Below are 21,008 nucleotides of genomic sequence, written 5' to 3' on the forward strand. Positions count from 1 at the left end.
GCTCGCACACGCCTGAGAATCCTTTGAGCGCTGAAGGGTGAGTGCAGTCAGTTTTTAATCAGTGACTCCCCCCTGACTGAGGTTCCACACAGGGGAGGAGACAGCCGTGCCCGGGAATGGGCTGCGAGATTTAAGCACTCTCAAAGACCGTGCTCTAGCAGCGATAACAACTGAGATGCGCACAGAGGGAGGTTCTGCACCGGGCTACAGAGGAATCCCCACTTGACTCTATATCGAGCTACAGAGAAATTCCCACCTGGCTCCCCACCTGCATCTGAAGCTGTACATTACGGAGGTCCACAATCACTGCTCGGGAGGGTGGAATTGTCTGAGTGTGTTGTCTGGGGACCATCATGCACCTCCTGACGCAGGCATACCACTGCTCTGAATTCTTGGTGTGCCTCCACTCATTGAACATGGATAGCGCCAAGTTTGATCTAGGGCGGCCGAGCACCACAGAGCCTGGCCCACTACACACGGGCTGACTGGGGGCCTATTGTTCTTCACAGCTGCAGAGGAGAAGTTGCAGGAGCGGTGGTGCGGAGTTCGTTGCGCCTGGTACTACCCACGCCACTCACACGGTGATAGTACCTTGGTCCCACGAGACGCGACACACCGGCACGGCCTCCGACAGGCGCACAATGGGGAAACCGGATAAATCTCAGCCAAAAATAAATTTTGATCAAGCCAAAAAAACAACAGATTCAGGCATAGCAGAACAATCCTCCACTCAAGCGCCTATGGGGGACGCGTACCCTGCTGTGTCAGTGGCTTTTTAGTCAATGTTCAGGAAGATCCAAGCCACGCTGACTAATATAGATGGGAAGATCGATACCTTGACCTATAGAGTGGATCGTATGTCGAAACGGCTCGCGGAGAGGATAGATATGGCGGAAAGACGGATATCGGATTCAGAAGACGCACAACGCCAAATGGAAACAAAACAAGAAAAGGCCGAGAAAGCACTGGCTGCTATCATGGCGAAATCAGAAGATTTAGAGGTGAGATCCCGCCATAACAACTTACGCGTCATGGGTGAAGCGGAAACAACAAACACTGGAAACATGGAGCGCTACTTTGAAAATTTACCAGTGACCCTTTTTGGCAAAGACACGTTCTCGGATGTCTTCATCATTGAAAGGGCACACAGATCACTTGCCCCGCCGTCTCTGCCGGGGGCAAGACCGCGTCCGATCATTGCAAAACTTTTGAACTATAGAGATCGGGATGCAGCGCTTCGAAAAGCCAGGGAGCTGGAAACCTTAACACATGATGGATGAACATTTCCATATACCCGGATTTCATGCAAAAAGTCCAAGAGGCGCAGAAAATGTTTTTAGCAGTCAAGAAATCACAGAGGGACCAGAATATTCAATACGCGATGCTCTACCCAGCACGGCTTCGGATCACTGATGGGGAAAAAAAACAAGATCTAAAATGACCCTAAGGACATCCTTACATTTTTGCAGCTGAAGGGCGCTCCAGTACAGCGTAGAAAATCAACGAGGGGCACGTAGTAGGAGCAAGGACACACTTCAGATGTTGAATGATTGACAAACCCCCCTCGACCCTTGGACAGTACTGGAACATTGCAGCTTGTCTTCAGCCGATGACGAGCTGCATGGACACAGATAAGTAAACGTCACGAACACACGTCATGACGTATGGTTCCTGAAATGTAACCTGGCTTTTTAATCAATAACTGCGTTTCTTTCCGTACCTACTGCTTGTTGCTATTTCTCAGCCCGGGAAACCCTTTCGGGTAGCTGTCGCGCTTTATAAGCCCAATAAATAAATAAATGTACATGCGCATGATGTAGAGCTTTTCTTGGTGCTGTGGTCTGCATTTTTGATAAGTGGTTTCTTCACAGAGGTCAGAGGGCTGCGAGGTTGAACTTAGATGATTAAGCGACCCCCCATGTGACTATGTCACAGGGGTTTCCGGCGGGTGTCTCACGCCTCCATGGGTGTACCACATTATCTTCTTGTTTCTAATGGGGTTTGTTTGAAGAGTAGGAAGGGGGGTTCTAGAGTTTGTTTGTGGGATGGCTTTAGCAATTTGGGGCTGCTGAAGTGGGTGGGGGAGGCGAATGGCAAGGTTCAAAAGCTGCGTTTATTAATGTGATTGAATTACCAGAGACGCTTGAACTCACATTGATCGCATTCTTTGACCTTGGCAGCAGGACACCGACACAATTACACTTAACGCCTCATGATGACTATGGGTGAGAAATATAATTGTGACATGGCATGTCAGAGGGCTTAATACTCCCCAAAAAATCAAACATTTGTTCGTCTACTTAGACCACCACAGCGTACAGATCGCCCTCCTGCAGAAGATGCATCGGAGTATGTCCACTGAGGACGCCTACCCCGATGTACCCAACCTAAGTCTAGTACTAGGGAAGAAGTAAGTATTGTGTAGCATGGGTTTTAGTATCTTTTGCCAAGAATCTATCCAAGATTTCTCTTAGGGTCTAATCAGCTCCGTACCTTGGTTTTAGAAGGACGGAGGTCTGGTATCTCTCTGTCTCGGGACTCGATTTCCCAACACCCCGCAAGGGGAGCTTGGAAACACTGGAGCTGGATTTCCCTGCAAGAGAAAAGACAGCGTCTCTCTCAGTGCGTCAGCTGGAGGGTCGGCTTCCTTCGGCACTTGCTGTAGCAAGCTGTGTCGGGCAAGTAGATAGTCGAACTGCTCCGCACCACCGTGTGTTTGCCTCGGCAAGTGTGGGTATATTTATACCTTGAAAGTGCCGAGTTTGACGTAAGGTTGGACTGTAGGAAGGTGGCTACCTGACTATGGTTACCCCGGATTTTTTGCCTGTGTTTAGCTGGTTTTTTGACTTAGTTGACCTGGTTCACTGCTAATCAGGGCCCCAGGCCATCTGCTCTCTCTGTAAAATGGATTCCATGTACCCTAGGTACATACCACAATTGGAAATGGACTTCTTGTCAGCCCCTGTATAATGCACTATAGGTGCCCAGGGCATAGGAGCCACCAAGGCCTACCAGGGGCTGCAGCATATCTTTTGCCACCCCTGGCTGGTTCTTAAATTGACACAACTGGCTGATCACTCAGCTGGGGTAAGGTGGTGTAATCACCCCTTGCTTAGGTATAGTATACCTATATCTAAACCTATATCTGGACACATATTAACCTGTGAGCCACTCCTATGGAAGGCCTCATCAATCCTGGAGGCAGAGTGCGTGGTTTCATGTGAGATGGAGCTCTAGCATGAGCTGAGCCTGTCTGCAGCTGTCGGGAACAACTCCCTAAGCTGTTTCAGGATAATGCCATACCATATACTCTTAAGTGCCTTATAATCCTTGCGGTTATTTAGCAACTTTGGTTTGGCTTTATCAAAACATGTCGTGTAAGGTGTCATACGCTTTGGAATACCATCCCCTCGCCAGTTCTGGCGACGGGGATGGCATTCCACCCCTCTAGAGGGGTAAGACATGTTACTTTACTTTAATGCGGTTGATTTCTCCAAAGACCTTAAGATCCACAAAATGGATGCCTCTGCCACAGACAAATGTCTGGACCCCTGGAGCTGACCGAAACTCAGTCAAGGGGGTCCTGGACAAAGGGTTTCCTGTCACAGGAGGGTGTCACCGCCCTCCAGACAGGAGATAGTGTATTGTAGCAGGGAGGTTTGAAAGAAACCAGACACTGCTTGGGGCGCACAAGGCTGCCCCTTGCATAATCCGGCCAAACCGGTTCTGGGGCACTCCAGCCCTCGTGCCAGGGCGGCCTGGATCAAAGGAAGGGGGTGTATCCACCCACTTCCTGGGTCCCACCCATAGGAGGGGACCTAGCAGGTAATCACGCCCACCAGATTCGAATAAGAGTGGGAGCAGTGCCAAGGCACATCAGATTTCCTGGAAGAAACATTTGAAACGATATTCTGGACCCTTCGCCCTCCATTTCAACGTGGAAGCCCGAAGAATCTCCCTTGTGGTCAAGGAGTGACCACCCTGCAGCAGCAGGCACCATCCAGCCCTCGACGTCTACTTAGTTGCAGTTCCCGCCGGAACTCGAGCGACTGAGATTGACGAGATCAAGCCTGCCCAGCTTCTAACAGCCCGATCCACAGTCCCTGCAAAGCTGAGACCCGTGGAGGCGACCGGAAGCGTGGGGCACGCCATCTTGAATTGACCACGAGACGCTGACCGTGCAGCCCACGAGTGACCCTCGAAGCTGTGCACCGGGGTTTGAGAAGCCCCCACCCTGAGCTACTCCTGAGCCGAAGTTCAGCCCTCCACACTCGACGAGTGCTGCGTGGGGCCCTTTGGCACGATTTGGCTCAACGCGTTGGCCCGGTCACTTGCCAGCTGGCTTGTGGTCCCTGTGCCGACGAACTACCTAAGAAGACTCGTGAATCTGGTTGCTCCAGATCCACACCAGCTCCCCTGAAAAGGAGCCCCGACTCTGACCTTCCTGGTCCGAGTGAGAAGCAATCTTCCGATTCCGCGTGGATTGCTCTTGCCAAGGCTTGTTTGCTCCAAACTTGAAGCCGACTGCACCGACGGTGAGAGCCTGCGTGGGACAGATCGTGACCTGCTCCTGGACGTCGCAGATGCCCCAGAGCCCACGTGACAGCGGAGAGAAGCTCCTCGACGACCACCTGATTGCGCCCGACATTGCCTGGTTCCGTCCTGGTTCCACCCTGGTCACTGCTGAGTGACCCAGACTCTGTCCCCTCTGCTTTCAGGTACTCTACAACTTGAGTCCACCCTTGGACTCCACCGGACACTTCATCTTTAACCCGCCTGCAGCCCTTTCAGCTCCAAGCACCAAGAGCCTGCGTGTCAAAACCCGACGCCACTTCGACCCTGTGCACCCACTTCCTGTGGGTGAGGTAACTTTGCTCCGCCGGTGTTCCCACACTGGTGCACACCTCTAGGGTCTGTGTGTTAAGTTTTGTTCCTCTAGGTTCAGCGGAAGTGTCCTTAAACTTTAACTCTTTGACTTTTACGCACCATTGGTTAACATTGGTGCATGCGTGCGCTTTCCGCACATCTCCCGAATCCCGAGGGCCATTCCCGACTTCAGCATTGCTTGTCCTGACTGCTCCCAGCGATTCCCTAGGCCCTAGGCCTAACCACTGCTCGAGTGGCATCTCTTATACCACTTGTTTAGTATATGGTTTGAGTGGCCACCCGCCCTCATCCATAATTGTGCAACTTGTATGTTTAAACAGTGCTTTTGATTTAACGCTTGTGCCCCTTTATTCATAAAGAATACTGGGGATTGTTTTTAGTAATAAACACATATATTTTTATAATATATACTTGTGTGGTGTCCTTTCATTTGGTATTACAGGATTGTATGTGGTAAAACAGCTCGCTTAACACGACCTCTTAAGTTAAGCCTTTAGGCTGCTTAGTCCATGCTACCCCTAGGATAGCTTGTCTAATAAGGTTGACTTACAACCAGACACCATAAGGGATTGTTTGGTCAGGTAGTAGGTGGTTCCAGAATTGGAAACATCCCCTACCAGGCCAACTTCTCACATTGGTGAGCAGCGGTGCGGATTTGAGCTTGCTGTTGTTTTACCATTGCAATCTTTATATCAAATTGAAAGATCACATCAAGTACCTCTAGGTACATATAAAATCAAAAGCTTAGCATATTAAGTTCTACTGAACTTAGTAGTTGTAGGTTGAAGGGAGTAGCACACCCCTGACTACAACTCACTAGCAAGGTCCAGTAGGAAAACACTTAGTGTAGGTAAGTGCACCACTTACACCTCACTAGTAACCATGTCTGACACAGGAAAGGCCTCAGGGTCTAGTCCTGTGACAGTTGACCCTACCCAGGCAACTTTTGGATATGACAAACTAACCCGCAGAGACTTGATTGCCTTGTGCAAAGCAAGAGGGTTAAAAAGGGGCAGAAGCCCCACCTGCCTAATCCTGGTAGAAATCCTAGAACAGGATGACTTAGAGAAGGCAAAAGCAGCTTCCCTAGACACAGGAACTGGAGGGAACCCCCCTGCAGTTGATCCCCCTGAAGAGGAGGATGATGATGACTTGGATGAGGACTCAGAGGTTGAGGACTTAGAAGTACAGGATCAGGGTAGCCAGGTTCCAGTTGGTAGGCTTAGCCAGGCCAACTTGGACCTACTGGGGAATGGAGAGGGCCAGCACCTCCCCAGAACCCAACATGTTATTCTCCCAGGCAACAGAAGAGTGAGATCCCCCTCAGGGGACTCTCATATTTCTAGTGCCTCCAGAGAATCACAGAGAGGCATGAATGCTTCTCAAAAGCTAGAGCATAGGGCCAGAATGAGGGCTGTCAAACTCCAGATAGAAAGGGAGGAGGTAGCCTTGGCTCAAGCTAGACTTGCCTTGGCAAGAGAGCAGAAATTAAGTGGCTTAGATGTCACTGGTGGCAGCAATTTTCCAAGAGAAAAAGACAGGGCCTATGACAATAGAAACCTGACCAAAATTGTGCCCCCCTTTAAAGAAGGGGATGACATCCACAAATGGATGACTGCTCTTGAGAGAGCCTGCATGGTACAGCAGGTTCCTGAGAATCAGTGGGCTGCAATTTTGTGGTACTCCTTTTCTGAGAAAGGGAGGGACAGGCTCCTCACAGTTCGACCTGAGGATGCCAAAAACTACTCTGTTTTGAAGAGTGCTCTCATTGAAGGGTATGGCCTAACCACTGAGCAATACAGGTTGTTGTTCAGAGACACCCAGAAAGCACAGACTCAAGACTGGACTGATTTCGTTGAGTGTGCCACTAAGGCTTTGGAGGGTTGGTTGCAGGGAAGTAAAGTTTCAGACTATACAGGATTGTACAATCTTATGATGAGAGAACAGATCCTTAATAACTGTACAAACCAGCTGTTGCATCAATACCTTATTGACTCTGATCTGACCTCTCCCCAAGAATTGGGAAAGAAGGCAGACAAATGGGTCAGAACAAGGATTAAGCAGAAACCCCAGAACCAAGGTGGTGACCAGAAGAAAACAGACCAGAAGGGTGGTAATCAAAATCAGAAAGATAAAGAAAAAGACCAGAAGTCTTCAGGCCCCCAAACTAATAGTAAGGAGGGTGGTTCCCAAAATGGTAACAAGAAGAAGAAGAACAAAGGTCCAAAGACACCTTGGTGTAATACCTGCAAATCAGTTTCACACTGGGGCAGTGAGTGCACCAAGGCAAATCCAGTTCCCACCACTACAGCTCCTAAAGCAACTGCAACCCCAAGTACAGTAAGCAGTGGTGGAACACAGTCCAAGGGTGTAGCTGGGTTGACCCTGGGTATTGAAGTAGGATCTGGCCTAGTCAGAATCCCTACACAGGCAGTTCTCCTGTATGATGTGGACATTGAGTTGCCCACTGCAGTAAGCCCCACTAACCTGGGCAAATACAGGCAGACTCCCTTAATAAATGAGAAACTGGCTCAAGCTTACAGGGACACATGTGCTAGTGTCACCATGGTGACCCCTGGCTTTGTGGACCCTGGACAGATTGTACTAGGAGAGAGCTACCTAGTAACCAATGCAAGCAACTCCACTACCTCCCATAGTGTGGCAGTTGTGAACTTCTCCTGGGGAGGGGTTGATGGCCTAAAGAAAGTTGTGGTGAGTGCAGACCTACCAGTAGACTGTCTGTTAGGCAATGACCTTGAAAGCTCAGCATGGTCAGAAGTGGAGTACAGGACTCATGCAGAAATGCTAGGGATTTCAGAGCATGTCCTTGCCATGACAAGGGCTCAGGCTAAGAAGTGCCTTCCTGAACCAGTGGTGGATCTTGAGACAATAGACCAGCCACAACCCAAGAGAAGGAGCAAGAGAGGAAAGGCCTCGCCTTCCACCTTGCCCCAGGTTGAGGATCAGGTTTCAGAGGAAACTGATTCTGCAGTCCAAGAGGAGACTGTCTCTGAGGAGCTTGAACCTGACCAGGTTGAGTTTCTGGGGACAGGGGGACCCTCAAGGGCAGACCTGAGGCAGGCTCAATTAGATTGCCCTTCCCTTGAACCCCTCAGACAGCAGGCTGCTGCTGAGGCTGCTGGGGATGCCCAAGGTACCCATACTGTGTATTGGGATGAGGGACTCCTTTACTCAGAGGCTAGAGCCCCCAAGCCTGGCATGACCAGGAGGTTGGTGATACCTCTGCAGTTTAGGGGATTCCTCCTTACCTTGGCCCATGATATTCCCCTTGCAGGACACTTAGGCCAGAACAAGACGTGGGACAGGCTTGTTCCACACTTTCACTGGCCTCACATGTCAGAGGATGTCAAGGAGTTTTGTCGCTCCTGTGTCACTTGCCAAGCCAGTGGTAAGTCAGGTGGCACAACAAAGGCCCCCCTAATACCACTACCTGTGGTGGGGGTCCCCTTTGAGAGAGTTGGAATTGATATTGTGGGTCCAATGGACCCCCAAACAGCATCTGGGAACAGATTCATACTGGTGGTAGTGGATCATGCCACCAGGTACCCAGAGGCTATTCCCCTAAGGACCACCACAGCACCTGTGGTGGCAAAGGCCCTCATTGCAGTTTTCTCAAGAGTGGGCTTTCCTAAGGAGGTACTATCAGATAGAGGGACGAATTTTATGTCCAGCTATCTGAAAGCAATGTGGAAGGAATGTGGAGTAAACTATAAGTTTACCACCCCATATCATCCACAGTGCAATGGGCTTGTGGAGAGATTTAACAAGACCCTTAAAGGCATGATAAAAGGATTACCAGAGAAGCCCAGGCGGAAATGGGACATTCTTTTACCCTGCCTGCTCTTTGCTTACAGAGAGGTCCCACAGAAGGGGGTTGGCTACAGCCCTTTTGAACTTTTGTTTGGCCACCCTGTGAGAGGTCCATTGTGTTTGGTGAAGGAAGGATGGGAGTTACCTCTCAAAAAGCCCAAACTAGACATAGTGGACTATGTACTTGGTCTCCGCTCCAGGATGGCTGAGTACATGGAAAGAGCATCCAAAAACCTGGAGGCCAGCCAAGAATTGCAGAAAGCTTGGCATGACCAAAAGGCTGTGCTGGTAGAGTTCCAACCAGGACAGAAGGTGTGGGTACTGGAGCCAGTGGCTCCAGCAGCACTCCAAGACAAATGGAGTGGACCCTATCCTATTATTGAGAAGAAAGGGGAAGTCACCTACTTGGTAGACTTTGGAACACCCAGGAGCCCTCACAGGGTAATCCATGTGAATCGCTTGAAAGCATTTGTGGACAGGGAGGACATGAGCTTGCTCATGGCCACAGATGGGGAACAGGAGGAAGAGAGTGACCCTCTCTCAGACCTGCTTTCTCAGAACCCTGATGATGGTTCAGTTGATGGAGTAGCCTTGGCAGGCAGCCTCACTGACCAGCAACAGATGGACTGCAGACAAGTTTTGCAGGCCCACAGGCATTTGTTTTCACTCACACCCAGCCAGACTGACTGGTGTACCCATGTTGTGGACACTGGTGACAGTCTGCCTGTCAAGAATAAGATCTACAGGCAACCTGACCATGTCAGAGACTGCATCAAGGCTGAGGTGCAAAAGATGTTGGAGCTTGGAGTGATTGAGCCATCAGAGAGCCCATGGGCCAGCCCAGTAGTCCTGGTGCCAAAACCTCATACCCAAGATGGTAAGAGAGAAATGAGGTTTTGCGTGGATTACAGGGGTCTCAATGCTGTCACTAGGACAGATGCTCACCCCATTCCAAGAGCAGATGAGCTCATTGACAGATTGGCTTCTGCCAAGTTTCTGAGAACATTCGATCTGACAGCTGGCTACTGGCAAATCAGACTAGCTGAGGAGTCAAAGGCCAAGACAGCATTCTCTACCCCTAGTGGACATTATCAGTTTGTGGTAATGCCCTTTGGTTTGAAGAATGCACCTGCCACTTTCCAAAGGTTGGTGAACCAAGTCCTTACTGGGTTGGATGACTTTTGTGCAGCTTATCTGGATGATATTGCTGTCTTTAGCTCCACCTGGGAGGATCACCTGATCCACCTGAAGAGAGTTTTGGAGGCCCTGCAAAAGGCAGGCCTAACTATCAAGGCCACTAAGTGCCAGATAGGGCAGAGTAAGGTTGTATACCTGGGCCACCTAGTTGGTGGAGGCCAGGTTCAGCCACTGGAGAGCAAAATCCAGGCCATACAGGACTGGGCTCCTCCAGTTACCCAGACACAAGTCAGAGCCTTCTTGGGCCTGACTGCGTATTACAGGAAGTTTGTGAAGAACTATGGGTCTATAGTGACACCATTAAATGACTTGACATCCAAGAAGATGCCAAAAAAGGTTCAGTGGACAGTTAGCTGTCAGAAGGCATTTGAAGACCTGAAGAAGGCCATGTGCTCTGCACCTATCCTAAAGAGTCCTGACTACTCCAAACAGTTCATTGTTCAGACAGATGCTTCTGAGTTGGGGGTGGGAGCTGTACTCTCACAACTTAATCAAGATGGTCAAGACCAGCCAATTGCTTTCATTAGCAGGAGGCTAACCCCAAGAGAAAAACGTTGGTCAGCCATTGAGAGGGAGGCCTTTGCTGTGGTTTGGGCATTAAAGAAGTTGAGGTCCTACTTGTTTGGAACTCACTTCCTGGTGCAAACAGACCATAAGCCCCTCTTGTGGCTTAATCAGATGAAGGGTGAAAATCTCAAACTGCTCAGGTGGTCCATTTCCCTACAGGGGATGGACTTTACAGTGGAGCACCGCCCAGGGACTGACCATGGTAATGCAGATGGTCTCTCCAGGTACTTCCACTTAGAACATGAAGACTTATCTGGTCAAGGTTAGTTTAAGGTCCCTGCGTTTGGGGGGGGGGTTGTGTAGGAGAGTAGGGTCTGCTATCCTATGGTCACCCCAAATTTTTGCTTTTTGCTTCACTGGTTTTCGACTACTGAGGCTGTGGGCCTGCTGATCAGACCCCCAGCCTGCTGTTCTCTCACTAAATTAATGACACATGTGCTATAGGCACATACCAATTGGAAATGGACTCCTTGTCAGCCCCTGTAGAATGCACTATAGGTGCACAGGGCATAGGAGCCACTAAGGCCTACCAGGGGCTGCAGCATATCTTTTGCCACCCCTGGCTGGTTCTTAAATTGACACAACTGGCTGATCACTCAGCTGGGGTAAGGTGGTGCACACACCCCTTGCTTAGATATAGTATACCTATGTCTAAACCTATATCTGGACACATGTAAACCTGTGAGCCACTCCTATAGAAAGGCCTCATCAATCCTGGAGGCTGAGTGCGTGGTTTTATGTGAGATGGAGCTCTAGCATGAGCTGAGCCTGTCTGCAGCCGTCGGGAACAAATCCCTAAGCTGTTTCAGGATAATGCCATACCATATACTATTAAGTGCCTTATAATCCTCGCGGTTATTTAGCAACTTTGGTTTGGCTTTATCAAAACATGTCGTGTAAGGTGTCATACGCTTTGGAATACCATCCCCTCGCCAGTTCTGGTGACGGGGATGGCATTCCACCCCTCTAGAGGGGTAAGACATGTTACTTTACTTTAATGCGGTTGATTTCTCCAAAGACCTTAAGATCCACAAAATGGATGCCTCTGCCACAGACAAATGTCTGGACCCCTGGAGCTGACCGAAACTCAGTCAAGGGGGTCCTGGACAAAGGGTTTCCTGTCACAGGAGGGTGTCACCGCCCTCCAGACAGGAGATAGTGTATTGTAGCAGGGAGGTTTGAAAGAAACCAGGCACTGCTTGGGGCGCACAAGGCTGCCCCTTGCATAATCCGGCCAAACCGGTTCTGGGGCACTCCAGCCCTCGTGCCAGGGCGGCCTGGATCAAAGGAAGGGGGTGTATCCACCCACTTCCTGGGTCCCACCCATAGGAGGGGACCTAGCAGGTAATCACACCCACCAGATTCGAATAAGAGTGGGAGCAGTGCCAAGGCACATCAGATTTCCTGGAAGAAACATTTGAAACGATATTCTGGACCCTTCGCCCTCCATTTCAACGTGGAAGCCCGAAGAATCTCCCTTGTGGTCAAGGAGTGACCACCCTGCAGCAGCAGGCACCATCCAGCCCTCGACGTCTACTTAGTTGCAGTTCCCGCCGGAACTCGAGCGACTGAGATCGACGAGATCAAGCCTGCCCAGCTTCTAACAGCCCGATCCACAGTCCCTGCAAAGCTGAGACCCGTGGAGGCGACCGGAAGCGTGGGGCACGCCATCTTGAATTGACCACGAGACGCTGACCGTGCAGCCCACGAGTGACCCTCGAAGCTGTGCACCGGGGTTTGAGAAGCCCCCACCCTGAGCTACTCCTGAGCCGAAGTTCAGCCCTCCACACTCGACGAGTGCTGCGTGGGGCCCTTTGGCACGATTTGGCTCAACGCGTTGGCCCGGTCACTTGCCAGCTGGCTTGTGGTCCCTGTGCCGACGAACTACCTAAGAAGACTCGTGAATCTGGTTGCTCCAGATCCACACCAGCTCCCCTGAAAAGGAGCCCCGACTCTGACCTTCCTGGTCCGAGTGAGAAGCAATCTTCCGATCCCGCGTGGATTGCTCTTGCCAAGGCTTGTTTGCTCCAAACTTGAAGCCGACTGCACCGACGGTGAGAGCCTGCGTGGGACAGATCGTGACCTGCTCCTGGACGTCGCAGATGCCCCAGAGCCCACGTGACAGCGGAGAGAAGCTCCTCGACGACCACCTGATTGCGCCCGACATTGCCTGGTTCCGTCCTGGTTCCACCCTGGTCACTGCTGAGTGACCCAGACTCTGTCCCCTCTGCTTTCAGGTACTCTACAACTTGAGTCCACCCTTGGACTCCACCGGACACTTCATCTTTAACCCGCCTGCAGCCCTTTCAGCTCCAAGCACCAAGAGCCTGCGTGTCAAAACCCGACGCCACTTCGACCCTGTGCACCCACTTCCTGTGGGTGAGGTAACTTTGCTCCGCCGGTGTTCCCACACTGGTGCACACCTCTAGGGTCTGTGTGTTAAGTTTTGTTCCTCTAGGTTCAGCGGAAGTGTCCTTAAACTTTAACTCTTTGACTTTTACGCACCATTGGTTAACATTGGTGCATGCGTGCGCTTTCCGCACATCTCCCGAATCCCGAGGGCCATTCCCGACTTCAGCATTGCTTGTCCTGACTGCTCCCAGCGATTCCCTAGGCCCTAGGCCTAACCACTGCTCGAGTGGCATCTCTTATACCACTTGTTTAGTATATGGTTTGAGTGGCCACCCGCCCTCATCCATAATTGTGCAACTTGTATGTTTAAACAGTGCTTTTGATTTAACGCTTGTGCCCCTTTATTCATAAAGAATACTGGGGATTGTTTTTAGTAATAAACACATATATTTTTATAATATATACTTGTGTGGTGTCCTTTCATTTGGTATTACAGGATTGTATGTGGTAAAACAGCTCGCTTAACACGACCTCTTAAGTTAAGCCTTTAGGCTGCTTAGTCCATGCTACCCCTAGGATAGCTTGTCTAATAAGGTTGACTTACAACCAGACACCATAAGGGATTGTTTGGTCAGGTAGTAGGTGGTTCCAGAATTGGAAACATCCCCTACCAGGCCAACTTCTCACAGTAATGATTTGGAGATCTCAGCCTGGGCTGAGGTTGAACAGGAAACCCATTCTAGAATGGTGAATTCCAATGGAAAGGTTAGTGGGGCTGTAATGGCTACAGCCCCAATTCAAGATGTCCTTCCTGAAAAGGTTGGTAGGGCTGAGAAACTCTCTGCCCCATCTTTAGCAAAAGCTCTTCCTGAACAGAATAGCAAAGCTGTTATGATAACAGCAGAAACCCAAACTGAGTCTCCTCCTGAAAAGGTTGGTGGGGCTGTGATGGCCACAGCCCAAACTCAAACTGACATGTGTGTTGTGAAACCTGAAATGATGGATAACTCCACACAAACTGAGAGCATGGAGGAGGAAGAGAAATCTCCCCCTCACCAGACTTTAGGACAGGATCAGCCTCCTCAGGGAACTGATCTTACCCCTGATGAAGGAACTGCCCCAGAGGTTGTTAGGCCTGGCCTGACAGAGCCTCTGATGGGGGTGGACCCTTCTCAGGTGGGACCCAGTCTGGAGCAGGTAACCTGCCCCTCTCTCCCTTGCCTTAGCCAGCCCAGGGCTGCAGAGGACAAGAAGGACAGTGAGACCCAGAGGGCCCCCTGTCAAATAAAGCACCCCCATCAACAGATTAGGGGCACCAAAACTAGTAGCCCTAGTGAGGTGAAAACTTTAAAAACTCCTGAGGGAGCCCCCTTAAAAACAGTTAGGGACCTCCCACAGATGGATTCTGTTGGGCACAGCCAAACCTGGGACCCAAAGGGCCCAAACCTGAACTGTCCCTCCAGCAAGCCAAACAGAGGGACCCAGCCTCCAGCTTTAGGTAGCCAGAGGTTGACCCTGAGAGCACAGTGCAACTCAGTTAAAGAAAGAAAGGCACACATGGTGGAAGATAATTGGAGGAAGCCAAGCCCTAACTTAGTAGAGCCTCACTTCAATACTCCATATCCAAACCAGCCTTTAACTTTGCATAAACACACCCAAGGTAGTGATTCCCTATGGTGGAGACCCTCTAATACCCAAAGGGTGAGGGACTGCTTAGTGGACCATGAGACAGGGGGTACCCATGCTAGTGCAGATACTTCCTTATATGGCCACTCAGGCAATATAGGCTTACCTGGCAAAGGATAGCCTTATCTCCTTTCGTTTGGGGGGGGTTATGTAGGAAGGTGGCTACCTGACTATGGTTACCCCGGATTTTTTGCCTGTGTTTAGCTGGTTTTTTGACTTAGTTGACCTGGTTCCCTGCTAATCAGGGCCCCAGGCCATCTGCTCTCTCTGTAAAATGGATTCCATGTACCCTAGGTACATACCACAATTGGAAATGGACTTCTTGTCAGCCCCTGTATAATGCACTATAGGTGCCCAGGGCATAGGAGCCGCCAAGGCCTACCAGGGGCTGCAGCATATCTTTTGCCACCCCTGGCTGGTTCTTAAATTGACACAACTGGCTGATCACTCAGCTGGGGTAAGGTGGTGTAATCACCCCTTGCTTAGGTATAGTATACCTATATCTAAACCTATATCTGGACACATATTAACCTGTGAGCCACTCCTATGGAAGGCCTCATCAATCCTGGAGGCAGAGTGCGTGGTTTCATGTGAGATGGAGCTCTAGCATGAGCTGAGCCTGTCTGCAGCTGTCGGGAACAACTCCCTAAGCTGTTTCAGAATAATGCCATACCATATACTCTTAAGTGCCTTATAATCCTCGCGGTTATATAGCAACTTTGGTTTGGCTTTATCAAAACATGTCGTGTAAGGTGTCATACGATTTGGAATACCATCCCCTCGCCAGTTCTGGCGACGGGGATGGCATTCCACCCCTCTAGAGGGGTAAGACATGTTACTTTACTTTAATGCGGTTGATTTCTCCAAAGACCTTAAGATCCACAAAATGGATGCCTCTGCCACAGACAAATGTCTGGACCCCTGCAGTTGACCGAAACTCGACCAAATGGGTCCTGGACAAAGGGTTTCCTGTCACAGGAGGGTGTCACCGCCCTCCAGACAGGCGATAGTGTATTGTAGCAGGGAGGTTTGAAAGAAACCAGACACTGCTTGGGGCGCACAAGGCTGCCCCTTGCATAATCCGGCCAAACCGGTTCTGGGGCACTCCAGCCCTCGTGCCAGGGCGGCCTGGATCAAAGGAAGGGGGTGTATCCACCCACTTCCTGGGTCCCACCCATAGGAGGGGACCTAGCAGGTAATCACGCCCCCCAGATTCGAATAAGAGTGGGAGCAGTGCCAATGCACATCAGATTTCCTGGAAGAAACATTTGAAACGAAATTCTGGACCCTTCGCCCTCCATCTCAACGTGGAAGCCCGAAGAATCTCCCTTGTGGTCAAGGAGTGACCACCCTGCAGCAGCAGGCACCATCCAGCCCTCGATGTCTACTTAGTTGCAGTTCCCGCCGGAACTCGAGCGACTGAGATCGACGAGATCAAGCCTGCCTGCCTTCTAACAGCCCGATCCACAGTCCCTGCAAAGCTGAGACCCGTGGAGGCGACCGGAAGCGTGGGGCACGCCATCTTGAATTGACCACGAGACGCTGACCGTGCAGCCCACGAGTGATCCTCGAAGCTGTGCACCGGGGTTTGAGAAGCCCCCACCCTGAGCTGCTCCTGAGCCGAAGTTCAGCCCTCCACACTCGACGAGTGCTGCGTGGGGCCCTTTGGCTCTGTTTGGCTCAACGCGTTGGCCCGGTCACTTGCCAGCTGGCTAGTGGTCCCTGTGCCAATGAACTAACTAAGAAGACTCGTGAATCTGGTTGCTCCAGATCCACACCAGCTCCCCTGAAAAGGAGCCCCGACTCTGACCTTCCTGGTCCGAGTGAGAAGCAATCTTCCGATCCCGCGTGGATTGCTCTTGCCAAGGCTTGTTTGCTCCAAACTTGAAGCCGACTGCACCGACGGTGAGAGCCTGCGTGGGACAGATCGTGACCTGCTCCTGGACGTCGCAGATGCCCCAGAGCCCACGTGACAGCGGAGAGAAGCTCCTCGACGACCACCTGATTGCGCCCGACATTGCCTGGTTCTGTCCTGGTTCCACCCTGGTCACTGCTGAGTGACCCAGACTCTGTCCCCTCTGCTTTCAGGTACTCTACAACTTGAGTCCACCCTTGGACTCCACCGGACACTTCATCTTTAACCCGCCTGCAGCCCTTTCAGCTTCAAGCACCAAGAGCCTGCGAGTCAGAACCCGACGCCACTTCGACCCTGTGCACCCACTTCCTGTGGGTGAGGTAACTTTGCTCCGCCGGTGTTCCCACACTGGTGCACACCTCTAGGGTCTGTGTGTTAAGTTTTGTTCCTCTAGGTTCAGCGGAAGTGTCCTTTAACTTTACAACTTTTACGCACCATTGGTTAACATTGGTGCGTGCGTGCGCTTTCCGCACATCTCCCGAATCCCGAGGGCCATTCCCGACTTCAGCATTGCTTGTCCTGACTGCTCCCAGCGATTCCCTAGGCCCTAGGCCTAACCACTGCTCGAGTGGCATCTCTTATACCACTTGTTTAGTATATGGTTTGAGTGGCCCCCTGCCCTCATCCATAATTGTGCAACTTTGTATGTTTAAACAGTGCTTTTGATTTAACGCTTGTGCCCCTTTATTCATAAAGAATACTGGGGATTGTTTTTAGTAATAAACACATATATTTTTATAATATATACTTGTGTGGTGTCCTTTCATTTGGTATTACAGGATTGTATGTGGTAAAACAGCTCGCTTAACACGACCTCTTAAGTTAAGCCTTTAGGCTGCTTAGTCCATGCTACCCCTAGGATAGCTTGTCTAATAAGGTTGACTTACAACCAGACACCATAAGGGATTGTTTGGTCAGGTAGTAGGTGGTTCCAGAATTGGAAACATCCCCTACCAGGCCAACTTCTCACATGGACATAATAACGTCATCAAAGAATGGCAGTTCTTTGAAAACTCCATGAGTTCTTAGATAGATCAATATTCAAGCAAGGGGAAGTTCCTGACTGCTGAAGGCGAGTCTTTCCAAGAAATCGTTGTGGCTTTTAGGAACTAGTGGAAGTATCCATGTCTGTATTTGGATTTTATGGGCTATGTTTAAATATGGTTATGATTTCTATGGCTATATTAGGGCAAGGTGATTTATACCTTTATAAGGGCATAATCGGGAAAATTACACTAGGGTCCTAAAATCCTATTTAACAGTACAGCTAAGGAGGGTATGCATTCTACACCTGCACACAATAGCTGGTCCTGATTGGACTACTGGCTACTCAGTGAGAGGGCCAATGACTGGGTTACGGATGTCACGATCCACCCACGCACATTGTCGGATCATAATCCGGTGCTGCTCGCCTTTAAACATGCAACTAATGTACATTGCCCATACATATGGCGCTTCCGTGCGCATGCTCTTTTGGATAAGCTGTATAATAATACTGTCAGGGAAGCCATCAAACAATATTTTGCTGTAGACACGGGTACGGTGGACAGAGCATCCACACTGTGGGAAGCTTTCAAAGTGACTATTAGAGGGGTTTGAATCAGCACCACAGCGGATATTCTTAGAGATGTTCGAGGCCAACTAACACAGGCCAAGCACTAACTAACAGGTTGAGAACGGTAATACACAGACAATCCCCGTCCTGAAATCCTAGCCCGTATACATGAACAAAAAAGGAAATACGACTCACTGGCAGAATCGGAGATCCGCTACATTGCACGCAGACATGTGGCGCGAGCCTATGGGGAGGGAGGGCGCCCAGGCAGAAATTTGGTCACTATAATAAGAATTTGTGAGGACTATCACCACATAACTAAGCTCACAGACAAGCAGGGCACGGAGCATTACGGCCCGAGGCGATAGTGGAACAATTCCGCAGATTTTACTCTGATTTACACACAGCACGGGGGAGTGCGACGGACGCGGACGCCTATCTATCCGGCATTGCCTGTGCGTGGCTGTCGGGTGGCCACCGTCAATCTTTGCCAACCCATAGATGAAGCGGATATAAAGGCGGTGGTATGGACGTTGCCCAACCAAAAGGCGCCGGGGCCAGACGGGCTTACAACTGGATTCTATCAAGAACACATCGATCTGCTTGCGCCTTATCTGCTTGAAATGTATGCAGAGGCACATGAAACTGGTGTACTTCCACCGTCCCTCCGCGAGGTCCTGATAATTACGCTGTTAAAAAAAGAAAAGGCCCCGGACAGTTGCGAATCATATAGGCCGTTGTCTCTGATAAACTTGGACGCTAAGATACTGGAGAAAATATTAGCTACCAAGCTTCAGCCCCTCGTGCCCGGACCAATCGGGATTTATCCCGGAGCGCTCCACGTCTAATAATTTGAGAACTATCTTTGCCAAGTTCCATGTAATGAACCCTGAACTGCCAGCCGCCGAGGTCCTCCTGACGCGGCAAAAACATTTGACTCCATTGAGTGGAGTGACATGTTCCATGTACGGCGCCGCATGGGATTCCTGCCACTGTTCCTGGGTTGGATAGTACTTTTGTACAACAGCCCTGTGGCGCTGGTGCAAGTGGGGGGGGGACTGGCAGCACACCCATTTCAAATATATAAACCATATTTACAAGCTGACCGGTGCCCTCACACCTAAGGGTAACTTGTGCATCATACATTGCAAATACATTCACCAAGTCTACCACACGCCTGTTAAACTACAGAGATGAGGCCTTAGAGAAACTAGTAACTGTAAAAGATGTGGACAGCCGGAAGCTGACTTCTTACATTTGGCGTGTGGGTGCAGAAGAGTGCTGTTGTTCTGGGAAGGGGTATTGCAATACCTACAGGAAATGACTGGGATTGTATTGCAGTGTGTTCCGTCAGTATGTTTGCTATGCCATGTACCTCACTTAAAGGGTGCGATTGGAAAATGTATGTGCGCTGTGCTGTTATTGGCCAAGCACCAAGTCGCGCTGCACTAGGAAAGTGCGTTGGCTCCTATGACTAAGCGTTGGGTGAAGGATATGGTTTATTGTAATGAAAATCTTGTATTATATGTAGAGGAGCTACCGGCTGCGTCAAGACCCATGCATATATGGGAACATCCACGTCAATCCCTGCTAAGCCTGGCTTCCAATGACACACAGTTTGATTAGGGTCACTACTAATATAATCAAATGATGTGCTGCCGCAGGTTATGCTTAATTGGTCACTGCAAATGCTGATAAGTAAGATACTGGTTTTGTTTAAACACTGTTGGGGTAAAACTCAGTCACAAATGGTTGTATGGTTGTTCATATTGCACTGCCTAATGTGGCATTGTTTCAAATGCCAATACATTTATTTTTATATGAGATACTCAGACACTGTATAAAAAAAGAAGGTTGCAATATGAACAGAAAAGACAAATTGATATCACAGTCAACAATATTGTTGTGTCTTTTAGCAATAAAACCACATTTTAAAAAGCTCCAACCGTCCCACTAAATTTTCACTTTTAGGGGGAAAAAAAGGTGAACTCCCACTTGGCAGGAAAGTCGAGCATCAAAAGGGAGAAGGAATACAAAAGGGGAAAGTAGAGGGATCCGGGCGGAGTTACAGTCTCGGACGTGTAAAAGGCGCACATATTTGGTCAGTTTTGTGAGACCTTAAACACGACAGAGGAAGGGAGGGAGGGAGGGACAGAGGAAGGGAGGGAGGGAGGGACAGAGGGAGGGAGGGAGGAACAGAGCCAAGCTGGATCCCTGGAGGAGGTCACAGAGAGTCACTGGGAGCCCCCCCACAGAGGAGGGGTTCAGGGAGCACCGGGGACCCTGAAGCTTCAGACAGGCCCGGCCCAGAGGGGCGACTGCGCAGCTCTGACTGGACATTGAGCTCTGAGCTCACTGCAAGATTAGTGTCCATACGGCGGTCTCTGCGGGGGGACGGGAGGGTGTCACTGACCCAGGACTCTCTCAACACTGGGTGGAGGGCTGGATTGGAAGAGTCTGGCTCGGCCGCCATGAACGCCCCCCCCCCACCCCACCCCACCCCACCCCCGGTCTCCCAACACCGGCGTCAGTCGCGTGCCTGGGGTCGGTTGGTGACGTCGGCCTCGTGCACCTCTCCTCTCTGGGGTCAGTTGGTGACGTCGGCCTCGTGCACCTCTTCTCTCTGGGGTCAGCTGGTGACGTCGGCCTCGTGCGCCTCTCCTCTCTGGGGTCAGTTGGTGACGTCGGCCTCGTGCACCCCTCGTCTCTGGGGTCAGCGGTGCTCCGGATTCTTGTCTTCCGCGTTCTCGTGACGTGCGGGTTGTTCTGCTGTTTTATAGGTCCCTGGTGTAGTGTCCTAGCATGGACACGTTCTAGTGTTCAAGTGTCTGTATTACACTTTACACCCACCCACCACAGACGTCATGGTGTCACATGACGCTGGCAATAAAAGGGGCCGAGCGCACGTGCTTGTGGCGATTCCCACTACCCTCATCTGGTGTCTGTGTCAGGTCATTGCTGCTCCCAACATGAGGGCCTAGGGCCCTCCACCTCTAACTCTACAATGGCGACGAGGCC

At 50.5% G+C, this 21,008-nt stretch overlaps 1 protein-coding gene across 2 annotated transcripts in view; it reads right to left on the bottom strand.

Moving 5' to 3' along the window:
• LOC144807238 (uncharacterized) overlaps positions 1-20,689 on the bottom strand; it is a 38,481-nt gene extending 17,792 nt beyond the window's left edge. Inside the window, exon 1 of one of the 2 annotated variants that reach the window (XM_078673089.1) lies at positions 20,513-20,689. The gene's annotated coding sequence lies outside the window, so the exon portion shown is untranslated. The remainder of the gene's footprint in view (positions 1-20,512) is intronic. The other variant, XM_078673091.1, reaches the window with a different exon arrangement.
• Positions 20,690-21,008: the final 319 nt, after the last annotated feature.

Source organism: Lissotriton helveticus, unplaced genomic scaffold (genome assembly GCF_964261635.1).
Source record: "Lissotriton helveticus unplaced genomic scaffold, aLisHel1.1 SCAFFOLD_634, whole genome shotgun sequence".
In the NCBI taxonomy this organism is placed as follows: Eukaryota; Metazoa; Chordata; class Amphibia; order Caudata; family Salamandridae; genus Lissotriton; species Lissotriton helveticus.